General features: G+C 39.9%; 1 protein-coding gene across 3 annotated transcripts in view; it reads left to right on the top strand.

Annotated features, from left to right (window-relative positions):
* Positions 1-12,696, top strand: part of LOC140916053 (uncharacterized) — a 258,662-nt gene that overhangs the window by 169,089 nt on the left and 76,877 nt on the right. For all 3 annotated transcript variants that reach the window (XM_073356979.1, XM_073356978.1, XM_073356981.1), the window contains one exon: positions 5,888-6,051. The gene's annotated coding sequence lies outside the window, so the exon portion shown is untranslated. The remainder of the gene's footprint in view (positions 1-5,887; positions 6,052-12,696) is intronic.

Here is a 12,696-nt window from a genome sequence, read left to right as displayed (position 1 = left end):
TTGTCTGGCTGCCTGATTTCATAATTCACTTGCCCTACCTGGCAAATATTTTCCTAAAGGCCCTGCCAGTGAGCCAACAGATTTTACTCTGAACAAGGGAGCAGAAGAGTACCCAATACCCAGGTTGGAACACTCAGAGGTGGGCCCCTTTATTAAGGGTCATTTTTTGGGTGATCTGTGAGTTTAGGAGATTTTGCCAAGTGATGGTGCTTAAGGTCTCTTGCAAACTGTGAGAACATATTGCACAAAGCTGTCAGACTGGAGCTCCGGTTTATTCCTTATTTCACGTACTAAGTCCAGAATCTCCCACAGTTGCCTTCCATGCAACAATTCAAATGGGGAGTAGCCCTGTGGATGTGTGTGACACCTTTTGCACTGCAAACAGGAGGGAAATCCCAGTAACAAAGTTTTGGTGGCTATGAAAATTTTTTTAACATATTTTTTTAATGAAAGATTCTACCAACTTGTCAGTTTTGGGATGGTAGACAGAAATTGAGGGGGACTTGATCATCAGAAGTCAGTATAGTTCTTTTAGAACCTGGGAGGGTAAAGTGGGTTCCCTGGCCTTTGAAAATCTCCCAAAGTACCCTTACCCATTCAAAAATATTCATCGCTTCAGCTGTAATGGTTTTGGCAATCATGAAGCATTAAGGTACAGCCTTGGGATATCTAGTAACGTAGTTCACGATTATGAAGATATACTGATATCCCCAGCCATGCATTCTTGAACAAGTCAATCATGTCCATTCCAATCCTTTCAAATGGTGTGCCAACCAAAGGAAGAGGGACCAAAGGAGCTGACTCCGCAGGATGCAGTTAGTTGACAATCCAGACAAGGGACACAAGTCTGGAGCCTCCTTATATATCCCCAGCCAGAAAAATCAGGCCAGGGTCTGTTCTAAGGCTTTGTCTCTGAGGTAGGGTCAGGACACCAGGAGTTAGACTCATACCATTAGAACAGGGGAAGTCTTTCTCTAGGTGGTACAACCACTTGCCCTGAAATTCAAAATGGGAAAGTACTTCTGTCTGCTGGGGGTCCATTATTTCACCATTAGTCATATGTGCATAAGCCTGGCTTAACATCTCATCATCTTTTTGCTGAAAGATGCAGACAAAGTGAAAAAACAGACGAAGTCCCTGAGCTGAAAAAGTGTACAGTTTAAAGGTCTTAATGTCTCTAACTTAATTGCATAAACGTTGATAGGACTGAACTACAGTATGGTTCATTGTAGCAGTTGCTATGATGTAGAATTTTATTTTTTCTTTGCCCACTTCTACAAGTACAGTTTGGTTTTTGTGCTTAAAGGAAGATAACTAAAGTTTTTATATTTAAGTCTACTGTAGTTGTCAACTCCGATAGCATGACACAGCAAAGAAAACTGCTGCAGTCACCAAAGTGTTTTCTTCGCCATGTTTGTATCTACAACCTGAAAGCAAGTTAATTTAACATAATGAGAGTGTAAAGATAGAAGCTCCCTAGTTTAGAGTTAAACCAGGGGTTCTCAAACTGGAGGTTGGGACCCCTCAGTGGGTCATGAGGTTATTACATGGGGGGGTCGCGAGCTGTCAGCCTCCACCCCAAACCCCACTTTGCATCTAATATTTATAATGGTGTTAAATATACAAAAAATGTTTTTAATTTATAAGGGGGGTCACACTCAGAGGCTTGCTATATGAAAGGGGTCACAAGCACAAAAGTTTGACAACCACTAAGTTAAACTGTTATAATTACTAGAATCTGAACTTCATAAAATCATTCTTCCTCTGTTATATCCCTCTGTGTCCCAAATAGCCATTCTCATTGCCCTTGCCCTGAGGACCAGTGTAAGGCAGAGAAAGGGAGTGCTTGAGTCACGTCTAGTTCATGGAGGACTAGTTAGGGCCCCTATACTCTGTCACATCCTGTTTTGATGGCACACTCATAGGATACTTAGTACAAACATACTACATGACCCTTGGGAGTTGTTTTTGGATATAACTGTAGCTTTTGTGTCAATTCACTGTGTCCATGATGCTCTTGGCATTGTGGTGTGGACTAGCATTTATTTTTTAATTTTCTATTTTCTATGTATAATAGATTTACTTAAGAGTCAGCACACACGTCTCAGAAGGATTATTTGCAGTGCAACAGAGTTTTAAATCTTTGTCTGATTTGGCAAATTTTGCCTTTTTAATATAATTCACTCCTGTGCTGCTGATCTTGTTCTTTTATTGAAACAGCACATTTGTGGATCATTCAAGTTCAATTCTGGAAACAGGTTTCAATAACTTTAATTTATTTAAACTATTAAAATAGTTTAAAATATACAGAACAGTAGCTCTCTCGTTTTTCTATTCAAATTGCTGTTCTAACCATTGAAGTAGGCTTGAAATAAAGTATCTTGAACACTGCTTGACCTAATTCAGTGTTCCTGTTAAAAAGTAAAATTACTGAAAAGATAAACTCACATGCATTCCAAATTTGGTCCAGACTATTGAAATAGAATGTTATGACTTTGCCATAGCTATTAATATATGTTGTTAATCTTGGTGATATTGTATATTGCTTTTAAGTCTTATCTGAGGAAGTTCATATTCTTTTGTAACTTGTTCTGTTGCTTTTTCTGTACTCTGACATTCTGCAGATGAACCATTGCTCAATAGGTAAAGTCTAAATGCCTCTGCTTATTCAATAAAGTACCATGTCATTGAATGAATTACAAAGCAGCTGTATCCTTTGCACATTAAGAGTGTGGGTCTGCCACTTATTACAAAATCCTGACTTTTCTGATGCTAACCATACCTTGCAAGCAAAAAATTGTTAGTCATCTAACATAAACTCTACAAATATATTCAACTGACTTTGTTACATCCATACCTCTGCTTCTTTGTGCATATGTTGTGCAGTTTAGGTCCCAATCCTGTAAGGTGATAAATACCCCTTGACTAGATGACATTAAGGCCTTTAAACTGTACACTTTTTCAGCTCAGGGACTTTGTCTGTTTTTTCACTTTGTCTGAAAAGTGGCATTTACATCACGGTACTGTAGAAGTAATAAATTTAACTGGTAAAATGGTGATGGCTTATTTTATTTTATTTTTTGCTGTGGAAAAACTCGTTACGTAGAGTGCATGCTAACATTTAAACCATTAATATATGTTTTATAATTTCAGATTGCATGAGGTTATTTCTGCCTTTGGTCTTCTGTTGTTGACTTTTTGGACCCACTAAGCATAATTGCCAGATAGTCTAGCTAACCAAATAATTTGCATAGACATGTAAATTTTGTTTGTGAGGTGAACTAGTTTTGATCGAATAAAAATACTTCAAATATAAGGTCAAATCTTATTTGATCTTTCAACAGGTAGTTATTTTGAAAAAGTGTCTTTGTCCCTCTGAACTTGTGTTTCAGAAATGAAATATAATGAAAGCCTATTTGTATTGTACATTTGACTTACTGCAAGCATTTGAATCCTCAAGAGAGTTTATAGATTGAAGTGGCTTGGTTAAGTTTGAATATAAATTGCAACTCTTAGATGTTGATTTGAAACCAATTAACACCCAAAGAGTTGAATATTTACAAATAGTTAATTATACTGTACTTATTTGAGTTTACAACCTACACTATTGCCAAAGTAAAACCTAAACCATTGCTATGTCTAGTCAGATTAATATGAATTTATAGTCTGGAAGTTTCAGTTCTCATTCTAGTTCTATTTCCTGGCAATACATAGCAAGTCCATGAGATGGAGTAAGCAGGGAAGCAATAGTTCTTCCCCCTTTTTTCTTCTCCTAGCCTCAACCCCCTTTCCTCCCATGTTCCTCTAAGTCCTTGCTCATCTCATCTTTATCCCTCCCCTCCCCACACAAGTTTATGAAGAATTAGGGGAAATAACTGTTTTGTTTAAATGAAAAATGAACATTTGTGCTTTTACTAACGTCCTTCATTTTCTGTAAAACAAAAACTGGAAAAAACCCAAAACAAAACACTGAAAGCATAAGTTCTTAAAAAGAGAGAAATGAACAGATGTTATGAAACTCAGTCATGGACTAAGGACATCCAATTGGTTAAGTTTAGCAGAAAAAATGGGATATGAAGGCTGAGTATTTCCATATACTGCATTATGAATGCATGGGATTTTCAAGGGGTATTTACTGTGGGCTTGATTCTGCCTTCACTCCATGTTGCCATGTATCAAGGTTCCTTCCCCACTCTGAATGCTAGGGTATAGATGTGGGGACCTGCATGAAAACCTCCTAAGCTTACTTTTACCAGCTTAGGTTAAAACTTCCCGAAGGTACAAACTATTTTACCCTTTGCCCTTGGACTTTCGCTGCCACCACCAAACGTCTTACACCGGTATTATTATTATTAGGAAAGAGTTCGTTTGGAAACGTCTTTCCCCACAAAATCCTCCCAAATCTTACCCCCTTTTTGCTGGGGAAGGTTTGATAAAAATCCTCACCAATTTGCATAGGTGAGCATAGACCCAAACTCTTGGATCTTAAGAACAATGAAAAAAGCATTCAGTTTCTTAAAAGAAGAATTTTAATAGAAGAAAAAGTAAAAAAAGAATCACCTCTGTAAAATACCTTACAGGGTAATTAGATTCAAAACATAGAGAATCCCTCTAGGCAAAACCTTAAGTTACAAAAAGACACAAAAACAGGAATATCCATTCCATTCAGCACAGCTTATTTTCTCAGCCATTTAAACAAACAGAATCTAACGCATATCTAGCTAGATTACTTACTAAGTTCTAAGACTCCATTCCTGTTCTGTCCCCGGCAAAAGCATCACACAGACAGAACCAGACCTTTTGTTTCTCCCCCACTCCAACTTTGAAAGTATCTTGTCTCCTCATTGTTCATTGTGGCCAGGTGCCAGTGAGGTTATCCTAGCTTCTTAACCCTTTACAGGTGAAAGGGTTTTTCCTCTGGCCAGGAGGGATTTTAAAGGTGTTTACCCTTCCCTTTATATTTATGACACCATGTAACTTATTACATAACAATCTCATTAATTTGAAATAATCCGATGTATTATAATACATATTGTTTGTTAAATATGTGTAGATCTAGAATCTTTCAACCAATTCCCCAGAGCTAATAATTTAGAACCAATAAATACCATTTGAACAAGATCTTTGTGCAGAATTCAGTACATGCTTTTTTCCTAGAAAATCCATTTTTTACTGGATATTTATTCCTGAACTCTGATTGATGTTGTTTGCTATAAAAATAAAAATAATTTATTTTTTAACTGACGGGTAACGTTCCTTATTTTATGGTAATAATTGATGCTAGCAAAAACACTAACAGATGAAGTCAGGATAAATAAATAAACAATACTTGAGACAAACGGGATCCTGCAACAGTTATTCACATGTTTAACTTTGCTGTTATGATTAGTCCCATTGAAATCTATGTACTAAAAGCACTGGCCCCTCTACTTGAGCTAAAAGAGAATTTCTATTACCTATTAGCAGCATAAGGCCTAGTACTCACAGCTAAGAAGCTTAGATTCTGTCCATTAGAGGGCAGTGACTAAATATCAGCCAGTTCATTACAATCTCAAACACATGAAAAATACAAGGGATGGATGCTGATGTAATCTTTTCCCCTTCTTTTATGTTATTTTGACTTTACGTTAAAAAAGGCAGGAAAATGTCTTACCTTACCTTTACATTTCCTTTCTTCTAGTGGGAAAGTTCCCAGATTCATTACAATGGTCTTACTTCTGCTTGCAGCTCCTCAGAGACAGAATCAAGGCAAGCTGGGCATGGCTACACCCCTGAAAAACCAGCCAGCCAGTTCCGCAAAGCTGCTTCACACAGTTAAATCCTTTAAAGTTTAGTTTACAGGGTTTTAGGTAAAACAAGAAATTCATATAAACACTTCTTCCTGCAGAACAACTTCAAATACTACACCAGCATCTGGAGTATCTCTCTATATATTGGGCTCACAAAGAAAATGGAGGAGACTGAAGGTTTAAGCCTCCTGCAGAACCATAATCCTTGTGCCAGGTGGATTGGATCTGTGGACTTTCTGGCTAGAAGAAAGGACCTTTTCAGGTAAGGTAAGATAAATGTTGCTATTCATCTTTGCAGGGAAAGTTCACAGATCCATTAAAAGGGATGTCCAAGAGCAGAGTACCCCTGGGGAGGAAAACAAAGGATGAATGAGGGAATAGATTTGTCTCATTCATCTATTTATTCATTTATTTATTTATTTAATCAGTTGCTGGGGAATCATAGTATGCAGATCCCTCTCTAAACTTACTGAAGGTGTGAAAAACATGACCAGATGGCCAGGCTACATCTCTCTCTCTCTCTTTATATGTTGGATATGAACCTTCAGGACAGGAGGCTTCCATGGCTGTGAACAAATAAGCACAAATGACTGTATGGGGAAAGGGCTTTGAAAACTTCTGAAATGTACCAATATAGTTGTCTAATAACTGATGCCTTAACAACAGCTTTTTTAAAAAAAATTGATGGTGGGGGTGACAGGCCAGCAGAGCTACAGATTTTTTTTGAACTGGATACTGCACTCACTGCTGATTTTTAGAGCTCTCCTGACATCAAGAGTATGAGTTGTGGAGTTTTGTTTTACAGGGTTTTGCCTGTGGAAAGGATGGAAATTCCTTGGAACCATGTTTATTTTAGTAATCAAGGCTGTGTGAAACCTTTGCACAACTTTGCTCTAATAAGAGGTGCAGTGCTGCTGTTCCCCAATAAAACCTTTACATCTAAAAATGCTCCTTGCTGAAGAAATTGTAACCAGGATGACCATCTTGAAAGACAGAAAATGTATGGGCTCTTCTGCCAAGGTGCTTAGTTAGGGTGTTTAATGGTTCCCAGCAGGGAGGTCTCACTGGTGTGGAGTTGAGAAGTGCAACAGCTCTTAAGACATTTTTTTTGCATCTGGATAAGAAAATAATCCTGCTGACACATGCTGTGTTTAGTGCGTTGGAAATGGCTAAATGGGTTTCAGTCTGAGGTTTTCGGCTCATTTTAAGACTTCACTGTAAGAACACTAAAACTAAAAAAATGGTTTACCTTTGCATTGACTGGCTCAATCTATGCTAGTAATTTGATGTGTCATACATGTAGATCAGGCCCTGGAAGCTGCCCTCTTTGTGGAATACTTTCTCAAGACTAAAAAATAAAATAGCGTTATAAACCCACAGGAATATGCTATATTAGCTAGTACCTTTTACACATTGTATAGTTAGATTTAATTTTTATAAGTTGAAGTGTAGAATTTTGTCCTTTAGAACAGACCTTTTTGTTGACAAGGCATAACTGAGCAATGGTTGCTACCTGAATTGGACATGAAGACCAGAACTTCCCTGGACAATGTGGGGTCACTGGGCTCCCCTTTTAAATTTTTTTTAATCATTATGACCCTGGAGAACATTGTAACGGAAAAAAGACAGCCATGCTTTTGGCCACGAGAGAGAGTGCATGATCGTAGCTATGCCCTATTAATCTCTTTTCTGGAATGAGACCTTTGGTTTCTTTGCTGAATTCTGCATGCAAATAGGCCCACTCAGAGGTGGGTGACTCGGGGCCCAGCTGTCCACTTGAAGACCTTTGGCTATATACTCTGCTTTCCTAGATTTGTTGTTTGCTTTCTTAACCAACTGCTATGATGTTTATTTCCTCTTTATGTGCAGTGCTTGATAATATAGAAGGTCTTCCCCCCCTCCTTTTTGTCCTGGAGCAAAGAAGATATTAGATGCTCATAACCAGGCTAAGGATCTGATACTGCCTTCTTTATTTATGAAAGCCACTTCTGAAGTGATGTGAGACATCACCAATAAATCCTGGCTGATCAGGACTGGAATTATAGTTCTCAGGGCCTAATTCCTTGAGCTTGAACAACTGAGATTGTGGTTTGAAGTCTATTCTTCCACTAGCCTTGGATGAAATGTTCCCTGAAGGAGTTTCCCTGCTTTTGAAGCTGGCATAGATTTTCTTCACCAACCCCTCTCATTCCAACATACTGTGGCCTTTTGAATACCTCCTGACAATGAGAAAGGGAGGACAGGAATGATGGGTCCTGTGGGTTCAAGAAATTAACTTCTGGAGTAGATGTGTGGAATCTCACTCACAACAGTATATTGGAGCAAGACTCCTTCATTCTGATCCAACAAATCAGAGCCCTGATAGATGAGAATGAATGACACTATGCCTGGTGGCCACCAGCTTCTGAATCTTGTCCTCTCATACAAACTTCTGGGGAGGTTTATATCTGTGACAACTCCACAGAAGTAATATTGATTATGTGACATCATTCAGCTCATGTTTGCTAGAAAGATGCAGAGGGTTTTCCTGCTGTATAAGCTCTGTCTCTCATGCCACTTGGTGTATTCAATCAGATAGTTGGATATCCCTCTTTTCTAACAGTTTGTCTATAGTGAGAGTTATTGAGCAAGAAGCTGGGATTAAATCTACAGCGTTGTAGCATGCTGCATGCTAACTGGCTATGTGGAACTATGTGGACCATGCTAACTGGCCATGTGGACCTAAAAGTTTGGTGGTGCTCTTTGGCTGCACATAACTATGTACTTGATCTCTGTTGTAAAAACATGGGGAAAAATATTCCCTTGAGTCACAGTACACTTTGTATACCAGCTTCAAAATGAAGAAAAAGGACTTATTGGTATTTTGACTAGAAAAGGATTAACTATATGATTTTATTGTAGAAAGTTCACTAAAGCCAGCATAACTCAAGGTCTGTTAGTGGTTCCCTTCGAACAGGGGCGGCCAACCTGAGCCTGAGAAGGAGCCAGAATTTACCAATGCACATTGCCAAAGAGCCACAGTAATATGTCAGCAGCCCTCCATCCGCTCCCCAGCACCTCCCGCCTGCCGGCAGCCCCCACCAAGTGTGCAGGAGGCTATGGGGGGGAGGAGCAAGGGCATGGCAGGGTCAGGGGCCTTGGGGGAAGGGGTGGAGTGGGGACAGGGCTTGGGCAGAGCAGAGGGTTGAGCAGTGAGCATCCCCCAGCACATTGGAAAGTTAGCATCTATAGCTTCAGCCTTGGAGTCAGTGCCTAGGCAGGGAGCCACATACTAACCTCTGAAGAGCCGCATGCAGCTCAGGAGCTACAGGTTGGCCACCCCTGCCTTAGAAAATTTTGTCTGTTTTCATCGGTGTATAATTCAAGAATAAAAACTTACACAAAGGTTGACATTTGTCATAAAAGGTCCTGTTTTGGTTGTTTCTCTAAAAGCTTATTTTAAAACTAACATATATAATATGTACATCCATTTAAAGTGACAGGAATGTTTAACAATTTTGCATGCACTTTTTTTTCCCCCCCAGATCTGAACCTTAGAAATGGATTTAGTTTAAAGTTACATTTCTCAGTCCCTGATGTGGGCTATGCTCTGTTTGGTCACTAAGTGAGCTATATAAAATGTTCAGCTTGAACTGTAAATGTACTGTATTAACCTTTGCTTTGAGTTTGATCCAAGTTTGTAAAGAAGTTCATTAGAACTTTTTTATTATTATGAATGTATTGACTTTTTAAAATTCTGATTTAAAAACTACTGCAAATACTTTACAAAAAGACATTCCTGTATTTATCCTCTAATCACCCCATTTTCAGCACCTCCCTAACTTTTATCCATGTACTATCTGTCAAAGCTTACAAGGAATTGTTCCGTCTCCCAGTACTGTCTGTTTGTGGTGCATTTCACATTTCAGTGAGTTTCACTGGGAGGGAGCAAGTTACCTGATACTACTTCTGTGTTTTAAAATGGTTGAAGTTTTCTCTTAGTTCCTATACATATGACCCTGGCAAATGGGGACCTAATAGATTATTACTATGTTATTCCCCAAGCCCAGATCATACACTGTAGATTTATGCACAATGGAGCCTCTACTTGAGTGTCTTTCTTCTTTTGCTGGACTGTTGGTGTTTTGCTCCTTCTGCTAGTTCCCTACTTCTCAAGCTAAATGCACCAGAAGAGTTTTGTGTTTGCCTTTGGGTTCAGTTGTATTCTTTCCTGTGGTTAATTTTCTTTCTGGTAGTGCTCTTACCTGTCTCAGTTTTGTCTTCACATACAGTGCAGCAGGCAAATAGCAATTTCCTGTTAAAGTATTTTGACATCAGTGATCCTAATGTGTTTACAAGGCATTTGTTACCATTCTTCCCACCCTCTTGGCAGCCAGTAGTGTCCATGAACTCTGTCTCTTGTTCTTCTGATGCTTGGGTGTTCTTTGTTTGGTTAGAAAATATCTCAGCAGCCATGAAGTTTAAGGGGACACGTGATACCAGTGCCTCTTCAGGGATAACAGGGACAGAGGACTTTTTTTTTTTAAATAAAAAGACGTCATTTACAGCATTAGTTATACCAACCTTTGTCATGTTTGTTTGGGTTTTGACTGTATTTCTGAGAGACCTATTTAGTAGTGACACTTGCACTTCTGGCAATCTTTTGGTGTTTTCATCAGTGGCAAAAACATCTATGACAGAAGTGCTAGTTGTTTTTAAACTGTACTTGTAAAATAGAGTTCTTTTAATCCAATCCAATATACATTGTACATATTATAGCTTCACCCAAAACGCAAATACAGCCACCTCTGAAGCATAAATCCAGCAACCTTTAACGACACACAACAATGCCATTCGGTGATGGGGTGTACCTGGCCTTTGTAGCTCCCTATCGGAGGCCCCAGGCTCCTATGGGGACCTGCCCCAAGAAACAGTAAAGTGACAGGAAAGGAGCAGCAAAGGTGGGTCCTCCAGGCCTGCCTAGAGAGGCTTCATGGAAGCAGCCAATCAGAGCCTATTGGGCTTAGATAAAAGAAGCTGCAAGGCCGTGGCAGATCAGTTTCCGTCTGGGACCAGGAAAGTGAAGAAGGGTTCTCCTCTCTGATCTGGAGATAGGGAAGAACCTGAGGATGCTAGCTCTGAGAGAGGGCCAGAGACAAAAGGGGTCTGGGAAAGAAATCCTGGGAAATAACAGCAGTGGATTGGAATAAGCAGTACATGGCTGCTATGCATAGAGTCTTTGGGTTAGAACTTGGAGTAGTGGGTAGGCCTGGGTTCCACTACAGGCCACATGTAAAGAAGTGGACAGGCCTTATTTTGGAGCCAGAACAAAGGGCTAAATTTAAAGGACCCAGAGCCAGGGCGGAAGCGCTTTGTGAGGGCAACTAGACTGTTAGTTATTGAGCTCTTTAACCCCCTAGAGGGGGTTAATTTGGACTTTGTGACTTGGCCAGAGGGCCAAGCCATTGAAAATCTGCCCAGGTCAGCTGGCAGCCTGCAGGGCCAGTAGGAAGAAAGGACTGTGGTACCACACCCAGCTTCTAGGAGGCGCTCAAGGGGTGAGTGCCCCCATCATACATACCCAAAGAGAAAATGTAGATAGGCAAAAGGTAATAAATGAAATTGGAATGAGCCCAGACCACAGGGGTTAATGCCTCTCTTCTGCTCTGAGAAAAATGCTGTAAGATCCTCAATAACCACATGTCATTAAAGGAAATGACTAGGAAGTAATTTTGTTTATAAATGTAGTTTAAAAAAGAAGCCTAGCTAAACAGTACTTAAAATGGCCAGAGCTAAGTCTCTGTTAATTGTGTACTGGTGAGATGCAAGAGGAGTGAGTATCAGCAAACTAGTCCCACAGCCAGATGCATGGCAATAAGTGCTTGAGAAATACCTGAGTGAGAGAGATTTCCCTATTGGTAATACATGAGAGTACATGGAGAGTAGTACAAAAGAGCAGCCCATATCATGCTTATTGATGCCTAGTGAATTTGGAAGTTAGCATGAGGATACCTAAAGGGAAAAAATTTCACCCTGAATACCTAATGTTTTGAATCATGGCCTTATCCACGAACTGCAATCAGGTTACAGAAACTGACATTGCTATGATAAATTAAATATAGTATATTGCTAACAGCATGTAAATTATACACAAGCTGGTGCTCATTTGCTACAGGGAATAGTACAGAAGGAACTAAGGGGCATTTTAAAGAATAAAAGGTTTTTTTCTGTAAGAAGTAACTAAAATAATGATGTGACAGTCTATGAGTACAGTTTGGCTTAATTTTAGAAACTCATATGTATTATTTACTCTACTACTACTACTGATAAAGCCTCAGTCAGGATTGGAGCCTTATGATGCTAGCTCCTGTCCTCAAAAGCTCATGTTCAAATGCATTTTTTAATACTGTCGTGGATCAGAAAGCTTGATTTCAAATATGCAGCTAGGAAAGATTCTGTTTGTACATAATACTCACAAAAGGGCCGTGTCATCACAGCTGGAATCACTCATGGAAGCTCTTACCAGTAGCGTAGCTGGGGGGAAGCGGGGGGAGCAGCCACTCCCCCACTGAGCACAAGTGGTGCCTTTTAAATTTTTTGGCGCCTTTTTTAATTTTTACTCATCTGGAAGCGCTCCAGGTCTTCAACGGCAGGGGGCCTTCACTCGCTCCGGGTCCTCGGTGGCCTTTCGGTGGCGGGGGACTTCAGCGCTGCTGAGGATCCAGAGCGCCGCCTGGTGAGTACAAGTGGGTGGCACCTTTCCTTATGTCCGCTCCCCCTGTTCGCTCCACCTAGTTATGCCACTGGCTCTTACCCAATGTAATCATAGCATCCACTGTCTGCTCATGTAAGTTCCAGTTGCTCATGTTACAGAGAACATGGACACCTATGTCATTTGCTGGTGCTCGTTCATCCTTCCTCTACTTGT

Source organism: Lepidochelys kempii, chromosome 8 (genome assembly GCF_965140265.1).
Source record: "Lepidochelys kempii isolate rLepKem1 chromosome 8, rLepKem1.hap2, whole genome shotgun sequence".
NCBI lineage: Eukaryota > Metazoa > Chordata > Testudines > Cheloniidae > Lepidochelys > Lepidochelys kempii.
The sequence above is the reverse complement of the archived record's forward strand: the minus strand, read 5'-3'. Positions and strand labels throughout refer to the sequence as shown.